The sequence below is a fragment of the Mobula hypostoma genome, chromosome 2, assembly GCF_963921235.1.
Source record: "Mobula hypostoma chromosome 2, sMobHyp1.1, whole genome shotgun sequence".
In the NCBI taxonomy this organism is placed as follows: domain Eukaryota; kingdom Metazoa; phylum Chordata; class Chondrichthyes; order Myliobatiformes; family Myliobatidae; genus Mobula; species Mobula hypostoma.
The window spans coordinates 64,169,979-64,189,145 of record NC_086098.1 but is presented as its reverse complement, the minus strand read 5'-3'; positions in this window follow the sequence as shown (position 1 = coordinate 64,189,145).

Here is a 19,167-nt window from a genome sequence, read left to right as displayed (position 1 = left end):
TTTCCCATCCCCAACCTGGATGTGCTGAGACTGAAACCAAGCACAAGATTACTTCTGGGTGTCATTGGTGGCATAACTAAGGCAGAGATCATTCTAAAGAGAAGTTTGAAAAAGTATGAATTCTCTTTGGGCTGATTTCCCTGTTTGATGGCAGAGTGGAAAAACTGCAACAACATTTAGAAGTGAATTCCTGGATTTTGACCAGAGTCCAAATTGGGAAAGCTAACTTCCTAATAGAGAATTTAAACGCAAACAACAGGAATTCTGCAGATGCTGGAAATTCAAGCAACATACATCAAAGTTGCTGGTGAACGCAGCAGGCCAAGCAGCATCTATAGGAAGAGGCGCAGTCGACGTTTCAGGCCTGCTGCGTTCACCAGCAACTTTGATGTATGTTCCTAATAGAGACATGATAGGAACAGAGCATTCGGAGAGATTCCCTCTACAGTTGCAGCATCTGTTTGGTAGTCATGTTGAGGAAATACATTCATGTGCAAAAGTCTTAGACACATATCCTGTATGTAGCCAGGATGCCTAAGAACTTTGCATACTACTGTAGTAATTTTATGTATTACACTGTACTGTTGCTAATGTAAAAATATCAAATTTCATGACATATGTGAGTGATGACAAACTTGATCCTGATGTGGGTCTGTATTGTGGACTGAAAGTGGAAAGAGGGGATTCACGATTGGGAAAAGGGGAAGGGAGCTGGAAGCACCAGAGAGACACTTTGTAATGATCAATAAACCAATTGTTTGGAATCAAATAACCTTGCCTGGTATCTCAGGGCTGAAAGTGTCTGCACCTGCATCACACACTGCCTCTGGTACTCTTTCTCTGATACTTGTCCCACACCCTTCTTGGGGTGCTCCACCCTCACCATTCTCAACATCCTTTGCTCCTGCCAGATCTACATACTCGCTCTCCACTCCACGTTGGCAAATGCAGTACTGTACAAGAGTCTTAGGCACACTAGCTGCACCTAAGACTTTTGCACAGTACTGTAGCTGATTTTCAGAGATGCACAGAGCAGTGCTACTTTGAAAACTAATTGATGAGAACTACCCAAACATTACTCAAAGTAGTTGATATTTACCATAAAGAACTCACAAAGCTCAAAACCATTTAGAGCAACACACGCAAAATCCTGGAGGAACTCAGTAAGTCGGGTAGCATCTGTGGAGGGGAATAAACAAAGATGTGGCTGAGACCCTTCATCAGAACTGGAAAGGGGCTGAAGCCAGAGTAAGGAGGTGGAGGAGGGGTAAGAGTACAAGCTGGCAGGTGATAGGGAAGACCAGGTGAGGGGGAAAGTGTGTAGGTGAGAGAAGGGCTCTAAGAAGCTGGGAGGGGATAGGTGGAAGAGGTAAAAGGCTGAAGTAGAAGGAATCTGATGGTGAACTATGGAAGAAAGGGAAGAAGGAAGAGAATCATAGGGTGGTAATGGACAGATGAGGAGAAAAGAATGTGAAAGAAGGGAAACAGAATGGGGAATAGAAAAAGAAAGGAGGGTTGAGAAGTTCCCAGAAGTTGGAGAGATCAATGTTTAAGCCATCAGGTTAAAGGCAACCTGGAGAAAGAGGGATTGCTCCTCCAACCTGAGCTTGGCCACATCATGGCCGTACAGGAGGCCATTGACAAACATGTCAGAATGGGAATGGGAAGTCAAATCGAAATGGATATCCTCTGGGATATTATGCCTTTTTCAGATCAACAAAGTGGTTCCCCAATCTGCATCATGTCCCACTGATGTAGATGTGGCTGCACGTGGAGCACTGGATACAGTAGATGGTCCCTCCAGACTTGCAAGTGAAATGTCGCCTCACCTGGAAGGACTGTTTGCGGCCCTGAATGATGGTGAGGGAGGACGTGCAAGGATAGGTGTAGCACTTGTCACACTTGCAAGGATAAGTACCAAGATTGAGATCAGTGGGGAGGGACAAGCGAGAAAGGGAGTTAAGTAGAGATACTGAGAAAGGGGAGGGAAATGTCAGAAAGGTATCGAGTAAGTTTGAGATCAGGGTGAAAGTTGGAGGCAAAGATAACGAAACTGAAAAGCTCAGCATGGATACTGGAAGCAGGGCCAATGCAGTCTTCGATGTAGCTGAGGAAAACCTGATGGCATGAAGACTGATATCTCTAACTTCCGGTAATTTTTATTCCCCCTCCTTCTATCTTTTTCCATTCACTATTCTGGTTAACTTCTCACCCTTTCTCACCTCACCCATCCATCAGCTCCCTTTGGTTCCCCTCCTCCTTCCCTTTCTTCCATGGTTCACTGTCCTCTCCTATTTGGTTCCTTCAACCCTGTACCTCTTCCACCTATCCCTTTCCAGCTTCTTTCTTCATACTCCATCCCCCCACTCATCCACTTCCCCTCCTCACCCAATCTCACCTATCACTTGCTTGTAGTCTCACCCTTCCCCTGCCGCCTTATTCTGGCTTCTGCCTCCTTCCTTCCCATTTCTGATGTAGGGTTTTGGTTGAAAACATTGACAATTTGTTCCAATCCATAGATGCTACCTGACTTGCTGAATTCTTCCAGCATTTGCGTGTGTGCTCAAGATTACCAGCATCTGCAGAACCTCTTATGTTTAAAGCCACTTAGAGTTTTCACCACTACAGGGACACCCTTCTCAGAAATGTAGTGCATCCCATTACAGGTGGAGTCTGACAATACTTTGCTTTATCCAGTGCTTAATTTTCCCCAGCCATTATTGATACTCTTCAGAGGTTGTCTGCCTGACCTCAGTGGTCGCATAATCCGGATTTGTGATATGCATCAGCTGCTCGTACAACCATCCAACAACTGCTCCCATGGCTTTGCGTGACCCTGATCAGGGGGCTAAGTAGGTGCTACACCTTGCCCAAGGATGACCTGCAAGCTAGTGGAAGGAAGGAACGCCTCACATCTCCTTTGGTACAAATATATCTCCAGCTCACCACCCAAACTTGTAAAAGGAGTGAGAGCAAATCCAGTCTGTTTGACACTACTATTTTACTTTCATTGGTAAATTAATGGAAGAAAGGTCAGCTTTGTAATATTGTACAATACCAAAATCTCCCCCCCCCTTAATTTTATTTGTCATTGCCAAAGCACTAGCAATACCCCTTGATGTTCATACTCTTTGCTTTCCAGTCACAATTATTATTAACACTTACAGTGCTTAGTGATAATCATGTTCATAATAATTACTCTTGCTGATTTAAAGTACCTGCATTTTGTATTCTTACCATGTTTTCTGCTCGAAAGACTTCATTTGAGATTATTTCAGATGTTCCCTGCCCATGAATGAAAAATTACGCAAGCATTTTTATCATTGTTGATTATCCAAATGACAGAGTTCTTGGTTTTGATTCTGATGAAATAAGAGGCATGCTCTATGAAGTCCTGAGCTTGATGTCCCATTCATTTCAAGGAACCAGACCTTTTAAATATTTGTCAGGGCTTTGTCAATTAAAAATGTATTAATTTCCATATGATTGTGCTGAGTTAGGGCTCTACTTAAAAACAAAATGACTTGGGGCTAATTTTCAATGAACAAGAAGAGTCTTTTCAGGTGACTGTGAAAACAGTGAAAATAGAATGATCAAAGTTCAAAGGACATTTATTAACAAAGTATGTATACTGTATACAACCCTGAGATTTGTGTTCTTGCAGGCAGCCACAAAACAAAGAAATACAATGGAGTCCATTTAAAAAAAACACAAAATAAAGACTGTCAAATACCCAATGTGTGGGGGGGGGGGGGCGGGAAAGAACAAATCGTGTAATCAACAAAAACATAATCAAACAACACACAGAAGATTAACTGCAGAGTCCCCAAAAGTGAATCCACAGCCCTGGAACCATTTCAGTGCTGAGGTGAATGAAGGTGGTCCAGGAGCCTGATGGCTGCAGGCCATAAATATGGAGACAGTTCAGCGCTGAGGCGAGTGCCGATGGTTGCCGGCCGCATCTGCAGAGTCATTTCAGTGCCAAAGCGGGTAAAGATCGTGGAGTACTGAGCTGAATAGTGGTTCATCCTTCGCCCTTGTCCCTCACGGCTTGATCAGATCACGCAAATAGTAAAAAAAAAGGCAAACAAGAACACATGGAACATGAACTGCAGATTTCCCAAAGGTGAGACCACAGCTGCAGAGCTTGTTCAGTGCTGGGGCGAGTGAGGCCCGCTGAGGAGCCCACTGGCTGCAGGGCAACAACTGCTCCTGAAACTGGCAGCGAGGAACACAAGACTCCTGCACCTCCCGCCCGACAGTGGTAGTGAGGAGAAAGGGCGATCAGACAGACGGGTCTAAACTCCTGTTCATTTTCCACTCTCGTCCTTGACAATTTTAATCTTGGTCAACACTTTAATCAGCCGGAGTAATGGAGATGACCGGAGGTTTGTCTTCTGCCATCAGGCCTCGATGCAGCTTCTACCCCCAGCGACAGCTGCCCCGGCTGTTTCTGCACTCTTAACAGTCTAGTTCGCTGAACCCCACAGGAGATCGCAAAAGCGCCAGATCATTTGGTTGGTTCAAAAGAACATCCTTAAAAGGGAAATTATAGGCTGCAGTGATCACGATTCAGAGGAAGAAGTATATCTATTAGATTATCTAGTAGTTTTGTGATCTGTCTGCAAAACATCGCTGCAGATCGCTTGTGCCATTTTGTCCTCAATCAATCAATTGTCAATCCTTGAGGACTTTGTAAGAATTCATATCTCCTTCCCTTTTAATTGATTGATTTTTGACTTTATTCAAAAAAAAAGTTCCTGATTTTTTTTTTATTCAATTAAGATAAAGAAATTCTCCAATCAGTATAAGTTATACATGTATATTGGGGAAGTTATTCTATAATTTTGAGGTGTAGGCAAAAAATTGCAAGTGATTCTTAATGAAATCTATGGGATAATGTCTGGATTGAACAATGGATGGCACTTCACATATGCTGACGCAATAGTAGGGAATAAGAACAATAAGATGGAATAGGCTCTCTCCATAATTCATGGTAAAAGTTTTAGCGATTAAGAGAATGTTACGCTCTCAAAAGATGCTGTTATTGAATGCTTAATGAAAACTAAATGGATAACTGATGAATTACCTACCTTTTTACCGTTCGTTGCTTTACGTCAAGGAGCTCCATAGCCTTAACCTTATAAGAAGAAACTTTATGTGCATAATTGGTACAGTGACATAAATGCTGATGAAATTATATTGCTGCTAGAAGCAACTCAGAATAGGATAAATGTTCTTTAAAATGTATCTTCACATTAAACACAGTCAATTCTAAATTCTATCTTCATTTCTTAATTGCCACAGAGATGGTGCATTTAGAATTAAGTCAGAACTACCTTAAAGAACTAAGTATAGTGAAATAATTGTAACTTGGTATCCATAATTAGGCATGCAATTATGGTAACTATTTTGTACACATCTAGGTTCAGCGACCAGCACAGAAATGAATGACAATGTTATCTGTTTTTGGAGGTGAAGGTTATAGGTGATGATCGAGACAATGAGCAATATATCCTATTTATTCAATCCACCAAGGAACTTGTATCATAAACAATCCCTAGGGATGACTAACCAAACATCAGAAGAGGCATTAACTCCAAAATGTAGCTTTGTGCTCTCCTTAAGTGACATTGGCCCACGTAAACTGAATTTTATTCCAGGGGAATGGGAATCTCAATGAATTCAGAACCAATTCTTCCTGGAGCAGTAGAAAAGCGGTCCCCATAGTGCTGAATTTCCCAAGACCTGTGGAATTTGCACATTGAGTGTTGAATTTAAATGAGGCTGTCACTACTGCCATGAGTCCCTGAGTTAATTGTAGTTGTCTTCCTGACCATGAAGATGAGCATTTAGCCTGGACATTCTTTTTTATTTTTTATTGTTTAATTGAGTAATCATGAATCCCATTTGCGCTTTGGCTCCTGTGCCAACTTTATCAATGGATCTCACACCAAATTTCTGTGGAGTTCACTTGTCTTTGCTGGAATGCTAAAGCTGCATCAGAGCATTTGCAAAACACAAGATCCCCAAAAAGAGCCAACAGAAATGTAGAAGGAACTCTAAGTCTGTGTATGCCCAAAAGTTGGTAACTAGCACAGCGTTTCTTGCATTAATTTCTCTTTAAATTTTCCTATTCTGTATGGTTCCATAATTGGAAGTGGGTACAGTGTGCAGAGATCTGGGCTCAATCCTGATTTTGGACACTGCCTGCATGGAGTTTGCACATTCTCCCTGTGATCACGTGGATTTCCTTCCACATCCCAAAGCCATGCAGGTTGTTAGGTTAATTGATGCTGTAAGTTGCCTCTAATATATGGCGGAGTGATAGAATCTGGAGGGGGGGCGATGAGAATGTGGGAAGAATTTAAAAATGAAATTAATGTGGGATTAGTGTAAGGAGATTGATGGTCAGCATGGATTTGTTGGACTAAAGGGCCTGTTTTGTACTGTGTCTCTCTACTAGCATTCCCATTTCCACCAGTCCACCAATTTAGTCATGGTACAGGGGGAGGTGCTGGAAAATGTTTGCTAGCTCTTTAGCTGTAGTGTAGGTCTCAATAAAAGAAAATCTATAATTTACAAGAAACTTCTGGCTTTTAATGTCTAATTATCAGGATAACAGAATGGATTATCTTTTGATCACCAGGTTAGTATTGATTCTATTTGTAATCAACTGCTAAAAATGCATCTGCCTCTTTAGGACAGATGAAACAACAAAATATATCGTTGCTAGCTAATATTGTTATCACAGCTTACAAATTCTCACAGGGATAAATTGAAACAAATTTTGCAAATTTCAATACATTATATCGACTGCAAGAGATTAAGAGGAAAATAATATTACTGTATAATTCTTGAAAGAGAATTCATTGACCTTACTTCCCTGGTGAGGAGACACACTGAGCATGACTTTCTGATTAATTGTGTTCAGGGAAGTGTGCAAAATCTCTAAGTGATCTTGGTGAATGAGGAGGAGCAAAATGTCATGAAATGACCATTTAGGCCTATACTGTAGTTAGTTTTGATGAGCTGTTGCTACAGGCTTTAATCAAACTAACAAGGACATGATTCCACTTTACTGCAGTCGGGAAATGTTTAAACACCACGTGCAAAAGCACGGGTCAGTATATTCACTTGCCGGATAGCAGATTACATCATTTCTAAATCAGATTTAAGTACAAGAGAAAATTACCTCAATAACAGTGACATGCAGTACATCAGAATCAGATTTAATATCACTGGCATATGTCATGAAATTTGTTGTTTTGCAACAACAGTACATTGTAATGCATAATAATAAAATCTATAAATTATAATAAGTATATATTACAAAAGAAAATTAAATAAATTAGTGCAAAAGGAGAAGCCAAAAAAGTAGTGAGATAATGTTCATGGGTTCATTGTCCATTCAAAAATTTGATGGCAGAAGGAAAGAAGCTGTTCCTGAAATGTTGAGTGTGTGTCTTCAGCCTCCTGTACCTCCTCAGTCATTGATTGGAGTACTGCGCAGGTGCAATGGAAGTGTTTCCATGCAGGTCCGGCAAAGAGCTTTTAAAAACCCAGTCTCTATAAAAGAGTGGAACTGCCTAGCGGAGTGGTCATTGCGGGTGTGGTCAGCGCCGGAGCAGTCATACTTTATTGATCCCGGGGGAAATTAGTTTTCGCTACAGTTGCACTGTAAATAATTAAATAGAAATAAAACCACAAATAATTAAATAGTAATATGTAAATTATGCCAGGAAATAAGTCCAGGACCAGCCTATTGGCTCAGGGTGTCTGACCCTCCAAGGGAGGAGTTGTAAACTTTGATGGCCACAGGTAGGAATGACTTCCTATGACGCTCTGTGTTGCATCTCGGAGGAATGAGTCTCTGGCTGAATGTACTCCTTTGCCCAGCCAGTACATTATGTAGTGGATGGGAGACATTGTCCAAGATGGCATGCAACTTAGACAGCATCCTCTTTTCAGACACCGCCGTCAGAGAGTCCAGTTCCATCCCCACAACATCACTGACCTTACGAATGAGTTTGTTGATTCTGTTGGTGTTTGCTACCTTCAGCCTGCTGCCCCAGCACACAACAGCAAACATGATAGCACTGGCCACCACAGACTCATAGAACATCCTCAGCATCGTCCGGCAGATGTTAAAGGACCTCAGTTTCCTCAGGAAATAAAGACGGCTCTGACCCTTCTTGTAGACAGCCTCAGTGTTCTTTGACCAGTCCAGTTTATTGTCAATTTGTATCCCCAGGTATTCGTAATCCTCCACCATGTCCACACTGACCCCCTGCATGGAAACAGGGGTCACCGGTTCCTCGGGTCTACCACCAGCTCCTTAATCTTTTTCACATTAAGCTGCAGATAATTCTGCTCACACCATGTGACAAAGTTTCCTACCGTAGCCCTGTACTCAGCCTCATCTCCCTTGCTGGTGCATCCAACTGTGGCAGAGTCATCCGAAAACTTCTGAAGATGACAAGACTCTGTGCAGTAGTTGAAGTCCGAGGTGTAAATAGTGAAGAGAAAGGGAGACAAGACAGTCCCCTGTGGAGCCCCAGTGCTGCTGACCACTCTGTCGAACACAGTGTTGCAAGCTCACGTACTGTGGTCTGCCAGTCAGGTAATCAGGCGGAGGCAAGGTAAGTAGATGAGTTCATTCTCCTATCATTTTGGATCTCCCCCTCCCCCTCCCACTTTCAAATCTCTTACTAGCTCTTCCTTCAGTTAGTCCTGACGAAGGGTCTCGGCCCAAAACGTCGACTGTACCTCTTCCTGGAGATGCTGCCTGGCCTGCTGCATTCACCAGCAACTTTGATGTGTGTTGCTTGAGTTCATTCTTTTTTTTTTGACAGAATAAGGGGTATGTCTACAAAACCAGTGTTCTGTTCTGGGAGTCAGATGTGGGATTTCCAGGAAACTACCAGCCTCCCCGATGCTCCTGGCACAGATGTGGGCATCAAGATGCAGCTCCTTAGATACAATGTTAAGGAACTGGAGCTGCAGCTTGATGACTTTCCGCTTGTTAGGGTTAAGTGAAGCAGTGATAGACAGAAGCTACAGGGAGATAGTTACCCTAAGGCTACAGGAGACAGATAAATGAGTGACTGTCAGGAGAGGGAAAGGAGAATGTCAGATAGTGGCGAGCACCCCTGTGGCCTTCCCCCTCAACTATAAGTACTCCATTTTGAGTACTGCTGGAGGTGGGGGAGAGAACGACCAACAGTGGCCGTGTCTCTGGCACTGAGTCTGGCCCCGTGGCTCAGAAGGGTAGGGAACTGAAGAAGATGGCAGCAGGAATAAGGGACTCTATAGTCAGGAGGACAGATAGGAAATGTTGTGGACATGACACGCGGATGGTAGTATGTCTCCCGGGTTCCAGGATCCGTGATATTTCTGAATGCATCCACAATATCTTGAGTGAGCAGCCAGAAGCCGTGGTACATACTGGTACCAACAACATAGATAGGAAAAGGAAGGAGTCCTGAAAAAATGAATAGAGGGAGTTAGGAAAGAAGCTGAGAAGTAGGACTTCAAGGATAGTAATCTCGGGACTGCTGCCTGAACCTCACAACAGTGAAGATAGAAACAGAATGAGGTGGCAGATAAATGTGTGTCTGAAGAATTGGAGCAGGGAGCTGGGATTCAGGTTTCTGGATAATAGGGACCTCTTCTGGGGCAGGTGAGACCTGTACAAAAGGGATGAGTTGCACTTGAATCTGAGGGGAAAATAGTTTTGCATGTAGGTTTACTGGAGCTGGGGGAGTGGTTTAAACTATTAGGGCAGGGGAATGGAAACCAGTGTGATAGAGTTGAGGATTAGCCAGCTGGTTTACGAGCAGATGATGGATGTAACATGAATGCAAGGAAAAACAAGCCAATGATTGGGTACAGATGCAGACAGAACAAAGAGTTAAATTGCACCCCAAAGGCAAAATTCAAAAGAGTAAAGAATGCAGGACTGAAGGTGTTGTATTTAAAAGCATGTAGCATTTGGAATAAGGTGGACGAATTTGTGGCACAACTAGAGATTGGTTGGTATGATGTTGTGGGCATCAGTAAGTCGTGGCTGAAAGAAGGCCATTGTAGAGAGCTTGACATCAAAGGATATACTTTGTATCGAAAGGACAGGCAGGAAGGCATAGGTGGTGGTGTGGCTCTAAGGGATGGAATTACATCTTTAGAAAGAGGTGACATAGGGTCAGAGAATGTTGAATCTTTGTGGATGGAGTTAAGAAACTGCAACGGTAAAAAATAATTATGGGAATCATATATAGACCTCCAAATAGTAGCTAAGATGTGGGGTTGAGATTGCAAAGGGAGTTGGAAAGGGCATGTAATAGGGTAATGTCACAATTGTAATGGAGGACTTCAATATGCAAGGGGATTGGTAAAATCAGGTTGGTGTCAGGTCGAAAGAGAAGGAATTTGTTGAATGCCTACAAGATGGCTTTATAGAGCAGCTTGTGCTTGAGCTTATGAGGGAAAAGTCTATCTTAGATTGTGTGTTGTGTAATAATTGTGTAAGATCTTATTAGGGAGCTTACTGCAAAGGAACCCTTAGGAAGAAGTGATCATAATATGATTGAATTCATTCTGCAGTTTGAGAAGGAGTCACATGTATCATTTCAATGGAATAAAGGGATTTACAGTGGCATAAGAGAGGAGCTTGTGGAGGTGAATTTGAAGGAGGATTCTGGCAGGGATTCTCAGCAGAGCAAAGAGGGCTGAAGTTTCTGGAAATAGTTCACAAGGCTTAGGTTAAATATGTCCCACAGAAGTAGTTCTCAAATGGTAGGGGTAGGCAACTGTGGCTGACAAGGGAAGTTAAGGACTGCATAAAAGCCAAGGAAAGGGCATATAAGGTAGCAAAAGTGAGTGAGAAGTTGGGTGATTGGGAAACTTTTAAAATCCAACAAAAGGTAATGAGGAAAGCTATAAGAAGAGAAAAGATGAGTTATGAGGGCAAACTAGCCGATAATATAAAGGAGGATACAAAGTTTTTCAGTTTTACAGGAGGTGAGAGTTGATATTGGACCACTGGTGAGGTAGTAATGAAGGAACAAAGAAATGGCAGAAGAACCTAATGGGTACTTTACACTGTCTTCACTGTGAAAGACACTAACAGTGTGCCAGAGGTCCGAGAGCATCACTGAGCAGGAGTGAGTGCCATTGCTATTATAAAGGAAAAAATGCTAGCCAAACTGAAAAGTCTTCTGGTGGATAAGTTACTTGGACCAGATGGACTACATCCCAGAGTCCTGTGAGAAGTTGCTGAAGAAATAAAGGATGCATTAGTCATAATCTTTCAGGAATCACTTGATTCTGGCATGGTCCTGGAGGAATGGAAGATTGTAAATGTCACTCCACTCTTTAAGAAGTGGGGAAGGCAAAAGAAAGAAAACAATAGGCCAGTTAGCCTATCGTCAGTGGCTGGGAAAGTGTTGGAGTCTATTATTAAGGATGAGATTTCGGGGTACTTGGAGACTAATGATAAAATAATTCAAAGTCAGCATCGTGTCTCTAAAGGGAAATCTTGCCTGACTTGTTAGAGTTCTTGGAGGAAGTAACAAACAGAGTGGACAAAAGAGAGGCAGTGGGTGTCATTTACTTGGATGTCCAGAAGGCATTTGATAAGGTGCCACACATGAGACTGCTTAACAAGATAAAATCCCATGGTATTGCAGGAAATATACTGGCTTGGATAGAGGATTGGCTAACTTGCAGGAGGAAGCGAGTAGGAATAAAGGGGGTCTTTTCTGGTTGACTGCCAGTGACTAGTGGTGTTCCTCAGGGGTCAGTACTGGAACGGCTAATTTTCACATTGTTTGTCAATGAATTGGATAATGGAATTGATGACTTTGTGGCAAAGTTTACGGATGATACAAAGATAGGTGGAGGGGTAGGTAGTGCTGAGGAAACAATGAGATTGCAGCAGGATTTAGACAAATTGGAAGAATAGGCAAAAATATGGCAGATTGAATAGTGTTGCGAAATGTATGATAATGCATTTTGGTAAAAGGAACAGTAGTGTGGATTATTATCTAAAGGAGGAGAATGTTCAGACTACAGAGGTGCAGGGGACTTCGTAATCATTGTGCAAGACTCCTAGAAGGTTATTTACAGGCTGAGTCTGTGGTAAAGACGGCAAATGCAATGTTGACATTTATTTCAAGGCGAATAGAATATAAAAGCAAGAAGATAATGCTGAGCTTTATAAGTCACTAGTTTTTGGGCCCCGTATCTCAGAAAGGATGTGTTGTCATTGGAGGGAGTCCAGAGGAGACTCACAAGGATGATTTCCAAGAATGAAGGGGTTAACATATGAGGAGCATTTTGTAGCTTTGGACCTTTACTCACTGGAATTTAGAAAAATGTGGGGGGATCTCATTGAAACCCATCAAATGTTGAAAGAACTAGATAGAGTGGATGTGGAGAGGATGTTTCCTATGCCGGGGGTATCCAGAACTAGAGGGCACAGTCTCAAAATTGAGGGGTGGCCTTTTAGAATAGAGGTAAGGAGGATTTTTTTTGTCCAGAGAGTAGTGAATCTGGGGAATGCTCTCCCAAAGACTGCAGTTGAAGCCAAGTCCGTGTGTATATTTAAGGCAGAAGTTGATAGTTTCCTAATTGGTCAAGGTATCAAAGGATATGGCGAGAAGGCAGGTACATGGGGTTGAGTGGGTTCCAGGATCAGTAATGATGGAATGGTGGAGAAGACTCGATGGGCTGAATAGCCTAATTCTGCTCCTATGTCTTGTGGTCTTAATGGTAGCAAGGAAAAGAGGGCATATCCTGGGTGATGGGGGTCCTTAATGATAGATGCCGCCTTTTTGAGGCATCACCTTCTGGGAGACTTTTTGGACCAGTCTTTTTACCTTGTAATTCCAGAAGAGATAATCTTAAATAGAACATCATTATCAATATATTGCTGCTTGCACATGATACTAAAATTCTTATCAGTATCTGATATATTGTATAAATGAAATAATTTACAGTTGATGATTCAACAACATGTAGAAGATTTCATTACTGACAAAGATTTCACATTTTGAAATTAACTATAAAGACAACCGTATCTGTGTATTTGGCACAGTTTCCTCTTTTAAGTGCAGAGATATCATATTTCAGTTCGGAGTTATAGTATGTCAGTATCAAGTCAAATGTTGAAACTCTTCTCTGTAATGCAAATCACTTATACATTCATCATTCCAGACTATGGGTGGCTGAATTAATATTACCTGTTTAGAAGTCAAAATTTATCCCCATTTTTCTGTAGTGTGCAGTAATCTACCTTTATTCAAATCAAAGTTTGCAAAGTGCTGCTGCAGTTGGAACACAGTATTAAAAAATGTTCAGGTATTAGTATTTGGCTCTGGAGTTGTGCATTCTGTGTACATGTGAATACAGAGTTGTGATTAGGTTGGCATGCAGTAAAAAAATCAGCTATAAACTATTTCCCTGTGAATATTCAGAAGACTCTGCTATATGAAAGTGAACTGAGTGCACAGCAAAGAAGCAGACCATTCATCTCTGCTGTTTGGTGCTGGGTTAAGGGCTGCATTGAATTTTGTTTCCAATTGAAGTCGTATCTTTTTATCATTTCTCCATTATAAGACATAAGACCAGAAGACACAGGAGCCGAATTAGAACATTTGGCCCATCGAGTCTGCTCCGCCATTCATTCATGGCTGATCTTTCTTTTTCTTCTCCTCAATCCCATTTCCCGGCCTCCCCGCTACCTTTGATGTCATGTCCAATCAAGAACCTATCAATCTCTGCCTTAAATACACCCAACAACCTGGTCTCCACAGCTGCATGTAGCAACAAATTCCACAAATTCACCACCCTCTGGCTAAAGAAATTTCTCCGCATCTCTGTTTTGAAAGGGTGCCCCTCTATCCTGAGGCTGTGCCCTCTTGCCCTAGATTCTCCCACCATGGGAAACATCCTTTCCACATCTACTTTGTCTAGTCCTTTCAACATTCAAAAGGTTTCAATGAGATCCCCCACCCCCCGCCACCATCCATCTAAATTCTAACTAGTACAGACCTAGAGCCATCAAATATTCTTCATATGATAACCCTTTCATTCCTGGAATCATCGTTGTGAATCTCCTCTGGACCCATTATGGATTCATTGATCTTTATTTAAATACATCTATTATCCTCAGCTAGTCCTGATGGTAACAAGTATTATGATCTCACGACTCTTGAATAAAATTTTCTCGTGAATGTTCATGAGACTTATTATAGTTTATATTATCCATAGTTATTTATAATTTATAGCTGGGAGGGAGGAGAAGATGGCGACGCGACGCAGCGAGGGTGGCCGTTCCGAATGAATATCGATATATGTAACTAGGGGGTGTGCATCAATCTGGATTTGATGGGGACAGCTGTGAAAGTGCAGAGGAACATCTGGAGTAACTTCTGAAATGCCTGCTTTGCTACCGCTACTACTGTACGATCGAGAATCTCCAGAGACGTAGGCCCCAAATCCTCAGCTTTGCTTATCGCCTGTTGCCGGGGCCGGGGTCGAAACGCTCAGCAGAGATGATGCTGGTGCATCGGTGTCGGGAGGTGGTCGGAGGCTCGGAGTTTTTCAGACGGACTCAGAGTCTGATTGTGGTCGGATGCTTCCGGGATGCTGCATCGGCAAGTTGGCGGCACTGGGGGTTTACCATCTGCATGAGATGATGGGACTTTGAGAGACCGAGGCTTTTACTGTGCTATGGTCTGTTCTTATCAAATTACGGTATTGCTTTGCACTGTTGTAACTATGTTATAATGTGGTTTTCGTTAGTTTTTAAGTCAGTTTGTCATGTGTTTTCATGATATCATTCTGGAAAAACATTTTTATCATTTCTTAATGCATGCATTACTAAATGATAATAAAAGGGGACTGTGTGTCCTCATAATCCTAATCATCATCATATTATTATAGTTATAATCTCTAGTTGAACAACCTCCCAGGAGAAAATATTTATTTTTACAAATAATCTATCAAACCCCTTCAATTCTTTAAATCTGTCTATTATGTCACCCCATCCTGCTCCACCTTTATTATGTACGTATCTTTTTATTTGTGTGAATCTCTCTTGCATCTGTCCATTATCTGTTTCTCTTCATGGTTTAATGACTTCACCCAATGACACCCAAAGAACATGGTGTGATTAGTCATTCACTGAAAGAATCCATATAATAGGAAGCTGTTACTAGTAAAGGGCAAGGAAGTTCCAATTTTCTCCTCTAATATATTTACTTATAATTTGAGTAAAACCATTGGGGCATCATTGGAAAGGCCAGATAATGAATGCATGAATGCTGTTTGAAGTCTGGGTCTTCAATAGTATTGGAAATAACTTGGGGCAGAGCATCAAAATGATTCATTGGGGGATAACCTTTTATTTATTGGGACTTGCTTTCAGTGGAGAAAGTGACAAGAAATGACATGATTCATTCATACTAAATGCTGAGAGGAAATGCAAATGCTAGCAAGAAAGCTTCACTCGGCCAGATGGTTGGAGATGTGACTATTTTAATGCAAGAAGTATCATAAACAAGGCAGATGAACTTAGAGTGTGGATCTATTCGTGGAACTACCATGTTGTGGCCATTACAGAAAATTGAATGTCTCACGGGCAGGAATGGCTGCTGTGTGTGTTGGGCTTTAGATATTTCAAAAAGGACAGGGACGGAGGCAAATGAGGTGAGGGAAAGGCATTGCTAATCAAGGATAGTGTCATGGTTGCAGAAAAGGAGGAAGTCATGGAGGGATTGTCTACTGAGTCATTGTGGGTGGAAGTCAGGAACAGGAAGAGGGCAATAACTCTACTGGGTGTTTTTTTTTTTATGGACCCCCACCCCACCCCAATAGTAACAGGGACATCAAGGAGCAGGTAGGCCGGCAGAGTCTGGAATGGTAAAATAATAATAGGGTTGTTGTGATGGGTGATTTTACTTTCCTAATATTGACTGACATCTCTTTAGAGCAAGGGGTTTATTGGGTGGATTTTGTGAGATGTGTTCAGGAAGGTTTCCTGACACAATATGTAGGCAAGCCAAGTTAGATGAGAGGCTGTACTTAACCTGGTATTGGGAAATGAACCTGGTCAGGTGTCAGATCTCTCAGTGGGAGAGCATTTTGGAGGTGGTGATCACAACTCTATCACCTTTACCACAGTGCTGGAAAGGGATGGGAAGAGACAACTGTGGAAAACATTTAATTGGGGTAGGGGCAAATGTCATGCTATCCGGCAGGAACTTGGGAATATAAATTGGGAGCAGATGTTCTCGGGGAAATGCTCGGCAGAAATGTGATAAATGTTCAGGGTACATTTGCATGGCTTTCTGCATAGGTATGTTCCATTGAGGCAGGGAAAGGATGGTAGGGTAAAAGAACCATGGTGTACAGAGTATGTAGAAAATCTAGTTAAGAAATGAAAAGTTTACAAAAACTTCAAAAAACTAGGTACTGTAAGTGCTCTAGAAAATTACAAGGGTGCTAGGAAAGAGCTCAAGAATGAAATTAGGAGAGCCAGAAGGGGCCATGAGAAGGCCTTGGAAAGCAGGACTGAGGAAAACCCCACAGCATTCTACAAGTATGTGAAGAGCAAGAGGATGAGCCGTGTGAGAATAGGACCATTTCTCAGCCTAGTTGTGCATGGGGCTGAAGAGGTAGTGGAGGTACTTAATGAATACTTTGCTTCAGTATTCACCAGTGAAAAGGACCTTAGCAATTGTGGGGATGACTTGCAGTGGACTGAAATGCTTGAGCATATAGGCATTGAAAGATGATGTGCTGGAGCTTTTGAAAGGTACTAGGCATGAGATATTCCCCAGGCTACTGCGGGAAGAGAGTTAGGAGATCGTTGAGTTTCTTGTGATGAATCTTTGCATCGTCAATAGGGATGGGAGAAGTACTAGATGATTGGAAGGTTGCAAATGTTGTTCAAGAAAGGGGGTAGAGATAACCCAGGAAATTATAGGCCAGTGAGTCTTACTTCAGTGGTGGGCAAGTTGTTGGAGAAGATCCTGAAATGCAGGATTTATGAGCATTTGGAGAGACATAATCTGATTAGGGATAGTCAGCATGACTCTGTCAAGGGCAGGTCATACCTTACGAGCCGGATTGAATTCTTTGAGGATGTAACAAAACACATTGACGAAGGTAGAGCAGTGGATATAGTGAAAATGGATGTCAGTAAGGCATTTGATAAGGTTCGCCATGCAAGGTACCTTCAGAAAGTAAGGAGGCATGGGATCCAGGGAGCCCTTGCTTTGTGGATCCAGAATTAGCTTGTCCACAGAAGGGAAAGGATGATTGTAGATGTATTCTGCATGGAGGACGGTGCCTCGTGATATTCCACAGGGATCTGTTCTGGGACCCTTCCTCTGTGATTTTTATAAGTGATCAGGATGAAGTAGAAGGGTGGGTTAGTAAGTTTGTTGATGACACAAAAGTTGGGGTGTTGTGCAGAGTCTGGATGGCTGTTAGAGGTTACAGTAGAACATTGATCGGATGCAGGACTGGGCTGAGAAGTGGCAGATGGAGTTCAATGCAGATAAGTGTGAAGTGCTTCATTTTGGTAGGTCAAATTTGAAGACAGAATATAATATTAATGGTAAGACTCTTGGCAGTCTGGAGGATCAGTGAGATCTTGAGGTCCATGTCCATAGGACACTCAAAGCTGCTGTGCAGGTTGACAGTGTTATTAATAAGGCGATTGTGTGATGGCATTCCTCAGCTGTGGGACTGAGTTCAAGAGCTGTGAGGTAATGTTACAGCTATACAAGACCTTAGTTAAACCCCACTTGAAGTATTGTGTTCAGTCCTGGTCACCTCACTACAGGAAGGATGTGGATACTATAGAGAGTGCATAGGAGATTTACAAGGATGTTGCCTGGATTGGAGAGCACGTCTTATGAGAATAGGTTGAGTGAACTTGGCCTTTTCTCCTTGGAGCAACGGAGGATGAGAGATGACTTGATAGAGGTGTATGAGATGATGAGAGGCATTGATCATGTGGCTAGCCAGAGGCTTTTTCCCAGGGCTGAAATGGCTAGCTCAAGGGGGCATAGTTTTAAGGGGCTAGGAATTGGATACCGAGGGGATGTCAGGGGTAAGTTTTTTCCACATGTAGAGTGGTGGGTGTGTGGAATACACTGCCGGTGATGGTGGTGGAGGCGGATACAATAGGGTCTTCAAAGAGCCTTTTAGATAGGTACATGGAGCTTAGGAAAATAGAGGGCTACGTGGTAGGGTAATTCTAGGCAGTTTCTGGAGTAGGTTACATGGTTGGCACAATATTGTGGGCCAAAGGGCCTGTAATGTGCTGTAGATTTTTAAAAAAAGTTTTAGAAAGTGCAGAATGTTTAGAGAAGTAGAGGAGCTTGGCAAGAAATTAGGAACACTGACACAGGAAAGAGTTTCCCTCTGAGTGCTTGTGGAGGGGGAAATGTATTCAGAGCAATAATTAAAGCTATGCGAAGGTTAAAATCAATAAAGCAGATTTGGTGCCCATTTAGATTGGTAGCTAGATGAAAAATATTGGACTAAGTTCAGAAGGGGATGATTTAATATGCGTCCAACTTGATGCTGCTTGGGCTTTTGATAGGGATGAATTTGATGGGCAGATGCAGGAGCTATATATATGTCTTTGATTTACCATTGGATATGGATACAGATAATCTTTGCAGTAGTGTATTCAAGAGATTAAATGAGTTTTTTTTCAATAGATAATTGAATGGATGTGAATGAAATTGGTTAATATGACTAGGAAGAGGTACAGTCGATGTTTCGGGCCAAGACCCTTCGTCAGGACTAACTGAAAGAAGAGCTAGCAAGAGATTTGAAAGTGGGAGGGGGAGGGGGAGATCCAAAATGATAGGAGAAGACAGGAGGGGGAGGGATGGAGCCAAGAGCTGGACAGTTGATTGGCAAAAGGGATATGAGAGGATCATGGCACAGGAGGCTCGGGGAGAAAGACAAGGGGGAGGGGGAAAAAAGCCCAGAGGATGGGCAAGGGGTATAGTGAGAGGGACAGAGGGAGAAAAAGGAGAGAGAGAAAGAATATGTGTTTATAAATAAATAACGGATGGGGTATGAGGGGGAGGTGGGGCATTAGTGGTAGTTTGAGAAGTCAATGTTCATGCACTCAGGTTG